Source organism: Adiantum capillus-veneris, chromosome 13 (genome assembly GCF_014529385.1).
Source record: "Adiantum capillus-veneris isolate H3 chromosome 13, ASM1452938v2, whole genome shotgun sequence".
NCBI lineage: Eukaryota > Viridiplantae > Streptophyta > Polypodiopsida > Polypodiales > Pteridaceae > Adiantum > Adiantum capillus-veneris.
This window is the reverse complement of record NC_140943.1, coordinates 3,670,210-3,676,707: the sequence shown is the minus strand read 5'-3', so window position 1 is coordinate 3,676,707 and position 6,498 is coordinate 3,670,210. Positions and strand designations below refer to the sequence as shown.

The following is a 6,498-nucleotide window of genomic DNA, read 5'->3' as shown; positions in this document are numbered from 1 at the left end:
GACCGAGCATGGTATGCCTTCACTTTCTTCTAGCTACCCGGAACAGGCTTTGGGCATATAAAGACAGCTTCCCAGTCCTCCTCAGAGATGTCATTGTTTCCTGTCAAGCTACGCGGATCAACTCCCTCCAATGGCAATCCACGCTCCATATGAAATTCCTCGGCAAGATGACAAAACTTCGTATGCAGAGGTGGTTCAATGTTCCTAACTAGACTTCTGCTTGCTTGAATCGGATGCTTTGAGGAAGGTTCCATGATGCAGTCTCAAGTGATATACCTGCACATCATCCAATGAACTCATGAGCCGTGGTGTGCCCTCGCTTATCATCCCTGCTAAAAAGAAACAAGAACTTCATGGGCCTGCTCTTGTAAGCAGGGCATTCAAGGTGATGTGCTATGGGATTTTCCCCAAGATTGCATGCAGCTTGTGGACTAGCAAATTACCTCGGGAGCTCGCCTCTTCTTGCAAATGAGCAAGGTGTGGCACTCATGCAGCTCCAAATGTAGCTTAATGTAGGTAAATGATCCCAGGTGGGGCGCGCATGCTCAAGCAGTAGAGAGTGTACATGTTCAATGGGAGAGACATACCTCGAAGAGAAGAGGGCGGTTATTGCAATCGTCCTTGAAGCATCCAAGCTTGCACAGTAGAAGCTCTAAGCATAATAGACCTTGAGCACGCGCACGAGAGAGAGAGAGAGAGAGAGAGAGAGAGAGAGAGAGAGAGAGAGAGAGAGAGAGAGAGAGAGAGAGAGAGAGAGAGAGAGAGAGAGAGGCGGGGGGGTTGGGGGGCACGGTGTTTGAAACTGCCAACTACTCATGAAACAAAGTGGGTGTGTGAAGGCTGAATTTTTTAGTATAACATTTTTTAGAATATAAATTTGGACGTCTGAAATATGGCATCAGTGACCACATCCCAAATGTCATGCTATGCTATTTAATTATATCACATATATAGCTTTCCACCTACTCATGCTTTCACCCAGTTACATGGCAGCAGGATGACTACCAGACATACACAGGTCTTCGAGGTGGCACATCTTGTAGGTTGCAGCTCACATCTCATATTGTGCCACGTCCGTACTTCAAGCAGGCTTTTAGGTCTACTGTGTATCCATATGTGCAGTATGAACATCGTGCAAAGTGGCAGGATCATCAGTTTTGTACTTGCCTTGCCGTCTTCTCGATTGACATTGTGGTCTCTGTCGTGGATTTCGTAGAGAACTGCACCTTTGCTCCACAGCACGGGATCTAGTTCGAATACCACTTCTCTAAGAAAGTAGAAATGATGATAGTTTGATAACTTTACATTTTCTTTGCATTTTTAGCCACATTATGTAATTGCATTATTTCATTCTCTGTAACCTTTTTAAATGCTCTTGAACGTGGCAATCCTTGTCCATATATCTTATCATCATGTAGAGGCGGCATTTGATGGAGTGGAGAGCTTTGAGGACTCATGAGTGATCATATGTGAGTACCATTTCAACATCAGTGATAATCGCTCACACAGTGCGCAATTTGTGTAACATTGTTTCCAGGAGCATAATGGATTCCTTTGTGAGTGCCACATCTCATTCTCTTGTTGTTATATTTGGGTCGGATGCTTGTGGTGCACAATTCAAAATTGCACGTCAGTTCATTTGGTTGTACAGATGGCACCATAGTAGTGGCATACCTTGCATTTGAAGCTTCTTTGACTCAGGGCATGGAAAGGGAGAGCGCGACGGTGCAGGCGCTTGTGTAAAGCACGCTCTTTGGTGATATCAGCTTTGACACGACAGTGACCGATTTAGAGATGCTAGACAAGTTGTGGAGTGGTGTTCACAACACATGGTACATGGCTCATATCCAGGGAGTGGATGCTCAGTGAGGAGGCTCTTTTGGTGTGTGGATAGCTAGGATATTGATCTCACTAGCTGGGATTGTGACACAGTAGCAGGTACGCTCGAGCTGCATAGCATCCGGTGCACCACAGCCAGGGATCCCACTATCTTTACTAGGCATCACTCATGCTTTTGTGATGCCTGCATACATGGTGAGTGGGAAAATTGCACCATGACAAAGTGGGCTAATAGGTGGACACTACAACCTCTTTCACCATCACATGGTATGACCACATCAAGTAGCTCCATTGATAGCCAGGCTACATAGTTCTCAGATGATGTTGATACTCTCATAGATTACTTGGCAGAGGGAGATGATTTTGTAGTTATTGATGAAGAGGGAAATGTAGAGGGAGTTGACTATTATATTCTTAAGTGCACCAAGGCAAAGTATGTGCTTTAGGAATCCACCGTGGATGATTATGGTGAGGCATATGATGCTCACAGTATGGTTGTTTCAGGACACTATTTTTAGTAGGTCCATGGATGTGGGCACTACATCCATTTTGTACAGTATGAGTGGCCGAAGGTAGCCATACACTACTCCCATCTTGTCCTTGCTGTGAAGCTAAGGCTAGAGAGGATTGTCAGCAAGAAGAAAGGGAGCACCCCTCGCTGGCGTTTTCGTTCGGCTGAGCACGAGAGCATCATGGAGAAAATTTGCAGCAGAGCAAGAGTTTTAGACCTTGCAGATGATATTGGAGTTTCTTCTGTAGATGATAGTTGTGATGATGAGTGTTAGCGATGACCCCTACATTCGTGTTATTTACATTCCACCTTTTGGCCCTTTCAATCATTTCTATTCTTGTATACTCTGCTTCATTGATATTCTATATTATGCTGTTGTACTTTCACTTGTTCATTTGATGTTCATTTTTGAACTTACCATTCATAGGTTTTTATTTTGGTTTACCATTGATCTAATTCATTAAAGATTCACGGTCTTACGTTGCCGTCTTGACTGTCATTAGCGGGACGAATGCCAATTCGTTGTAAGACGCCCTACACGATCGATACAGATTGTGATCAATAATTTGGGTGCTTTCCTTGTCCCTGTAAAGTTTCATGGCCATCTATTCCCGTCTTGTTGGTTTAGGGTGGCACAATTGCCAATTTTTTCGTTTTGGCTTCGTTAAGGACCCAATGGTCAAAAATTGGCGATTATGCCATCGTAGATCGTCGAAACGGATTGCAATGGCCATGAAACTTTGTTTGGATGGGGATTTGAGTGCTTTTCCCACCCCTAAAAAGTTTCATGGCCATTCTCTCCCATCTCGTCGGTCTAGGGTGGCACAATTGCCAATTTTTTGTTTTGGCTTTGCTAAGGGCCCAATGGTCAAAAACTAGTGATTGTGCCACCGTAGACCGTTGAGACGGATTGCGATGGCCATCAAACTTTGTAGGGATCGGGATTTAAGTGTTTTCCCTACCCATGCAAAGTTTCATGGCCATCCACTCCCGTCTCATTGGTCTAGGGTGGCACAATTGCCAATTTTTTCGTGACTTCGCTAAGGGCCCAATGGTTAAAAACTGGCGATTGTGCCACCGTAGACTGTCAAGACGGATTGCCATGGCCATGAAACTTTTTAGGGGTGGGTATTTTTGTTATTTCTCCACCCTTGCAAAGGTTCATGGCCATCGGCTCCCGTATCTTTCGTCTAGGTTGTCACAATCGCCAATTCTTTTGTTTTGGCTTCGTTAAGGACCCAATGGTCAAAAATTGGTGATTGTGCCACCGTAGATCATCGAGACGAATTGCGATGCCCATGAAACTTTTCAAGGGTAGATATTTTTATTCTTTACCTGGCCTTGCAAAGTATCATGGCCATCCGCTCCCGTCTTGTCGGTCTAGGGTGGCACAATCACCACTTTTTTCGTTTTGGCTTCGCTAAGGGCCCAATGGTAAAAAACTGGCGATTGCGCCATCGTAGCCCATTGAAACGGATTGCGATCACCATGAAACTTTGCATGGTAGGGATTTTAATGCTTTCCCTGCCCCTCCAAAGTTTCATGGCCATCCGCACTCGTCTCTTTGGTCTAGGGTGGAACAATTGCCAATTTTTCTGTTTTGGCTTCGCTAAGGGACCAATGGTAAAAAACTGGTGATTGTGCCACCATAGACCGTTGGGATGGATTGAGATGTCATGCTCTTGACATTCAACTAAGAAGAGAAAATCTAACGAGTGAAAGGTTTCGAGCAGAAGAAGGTAATCAAGAAAGGAAGATTGAAGCGACTTGGAAAGGGAGTCGGAGCTTCAAGGCAATAAAAAATCATGTTGATTAAAGGATAAGTTGAGGTCGTGAACGACAGATAAGGCAGTGCAAAGCGCACAAAGCAGGAAATTACAGGATAATTGATAATAATTGAGGCTTGATGTTCGAGGCAGTGAACTGAATTGAAGACTGCGGAATCCACGGGCAATTGAAGCAGATGAAGCGATATGAGAGAGTTACCATCATCGTCATCGACTAGAGATTGAATTAGCATTTTGTTAATTCCGGTGTCGTTAATGGACCGGTTATTCCTATAAATGGGAGCTTAAACTCCTAGTTAGCAGCTAATCCAAGTGACAGTGTTGTTAACAACTCGCCTTGGCTAAGGATTAAGTTGTACACAAGCGTTAATCAATTAATTGATGATTACAGTGATTTCCAAAGTTCCATCTGTTGTTCTCATTCTCTCTCTTTCACACCTCTCACAGCCAGAGGCCCGACGCTTGCCCGGCTCATGTAGCGAACACATATCCCCCGACATCTTTGGTGAACCCGACGCGAAACGAGCCGGGGCGGGAGGTAAAGATGGAGATGCCAGAACAATTAAAGCAGTTTATTGAAGATTTCAGTGCCAATGGATTTGATAAAAATCTACCAGTTCAGATTTGCAAAAATGATGGAATTGGTTCAGGTGTATCTACAGGAAGCAAAATCCATGCAGATAAAAAAGCAGATTGATGATGCTGTAGAGCTAGCACTTGATGCTGTTCAAGAGCAGTATTATAATTTTCAGGGATATGATCCAGAAGGTTTTATTGCATGTTACGAAGCTGAGATGAAGAGCCGAAATGTTCCAGAAGATCGGATGATTGCAGCTTTTGAAGAGGTTGTAAACTCGAATTTTAAAAAGCAGGTTCAAGAACTGGTAGAAGAATATCCCACACGGTGGGAGTATTTTGTAGAGGAATTTATTTATGAAAGCTCAAGGATTCTAGATCGGGAAATAAACGAGATTACTGAACGAAATAAGGTTGTCTTCAGTAAAGGTGAAGGGGATCAGATGCAGATCCTCAACTATGATGAATTCTGGGAGCATATTTATGCAAGAAGTAAAGCCAAAGAGAATGCTAAGCTGAAAGTAGCAGATTCACTTTCAGAGGAGCTTAATTTGAGCAACGAAGAAAAGGTAAACAATGAATTTAATGCTGGAACAGATTTATATGAATTTTTTCAAAGATTACTTGCATGGACGCTACTTCTAATAATGGTTCCAGTGAAGACATAGACTGTGCAGCAAGCGGTTCGCAAGTTGTTAACCTTGACATGGTTTATTCTGAAGGAGTTCATCAAACAGATGATCCTCTACAGGACATTACTAAAACTAACAGCACTATGGGCGAACAGGACAACATGTTTGGTGCAGATGATTGCATAAATAAAGCTATTATATACGCATTAGCTGATGAAGTGACTAAAATTGTGGACCCAGCACAGGATGAGCCTGAGGATGTCAATGAACCTATGATTGCAGATGTTGCTATCACAGAAGAGGATGCTATAATCGGTGAATTTTTGTCTAGATCTGAAGGAAATGTTTATGGCAGTATAGAAGAGCTTTCTGATGTGTATACCTCTTAAGAGGGGGTGCCAGATGAGCCTTTACAGTTCTATAATGTATTGCTAAGTAACATGGATGCAGATGAGGAAGCAGAGGATGACATCGAGGAGTATGAAGATTTCTTGGATGATATTGATTGTAAACAGGTTATCGACAGGGATTTTACATCTATGCTTGTAGATGGACTACATGCGGAGATAACTCCTACAGTTTTTGATTAATGTTGAGACTTCTAAGGGTGATTTTCCCGAGGATGCTACGGGTGAAGATCTACAAGATAAAGTTGTTTTTCATGATCAAGCTGAAATCCCAACATGTGAAAATTTGTCTGATGATACAGGTCGAGAGACTCCCAAGGGTTTTCGTGATGGCTATGAAGCTAGAGGGGGTGATGATGCTAAATCATCCTTGATACTCGATAAAATGCACAGGGTTTTTCATTCGCTTGGACAATGTGCCAGAAGTGGATGGATTTGGATGCTATTCCTACTGATGCTTATGTCAGTGATGTCTTGGATTCTAGTAAAAGGGATTCATATTTCTTTAATGCTTTCTGGTAACGAGCTTAAGTTGCCAACAATTTACGGGATGTGGGTGCTGAATGATGCTTCAGGTGACCCTCTACTATATTGCAGAGCCCATAAATGCTATGTGATCTTGATAATGTTTGATCCAGGAGATTCTAAGGATATTCATAAGCAGATTCAATATGGATGGATACTGATCAGTATGCATAGTAATTGCGTGCTATTTGAACCAAGGGTAACATATTTGCACCAAAAGA

The 6,498-nt window shown here is 43.0% G+C and overlaps 1 pseudogene; it reads left to right on the top strand.

Moving 5' to 3' along the window:
- Positions 1-1,829: 1,829 nt before the first annotated feature.
- On the top strand, positions 1,830-2,624 carry LOC147443532 (uncharacterized; annotated as a pseudogene).
- The last annotated feature ends 3,874 nt before the right edge of the window (positions 2,625-6,498 follow it).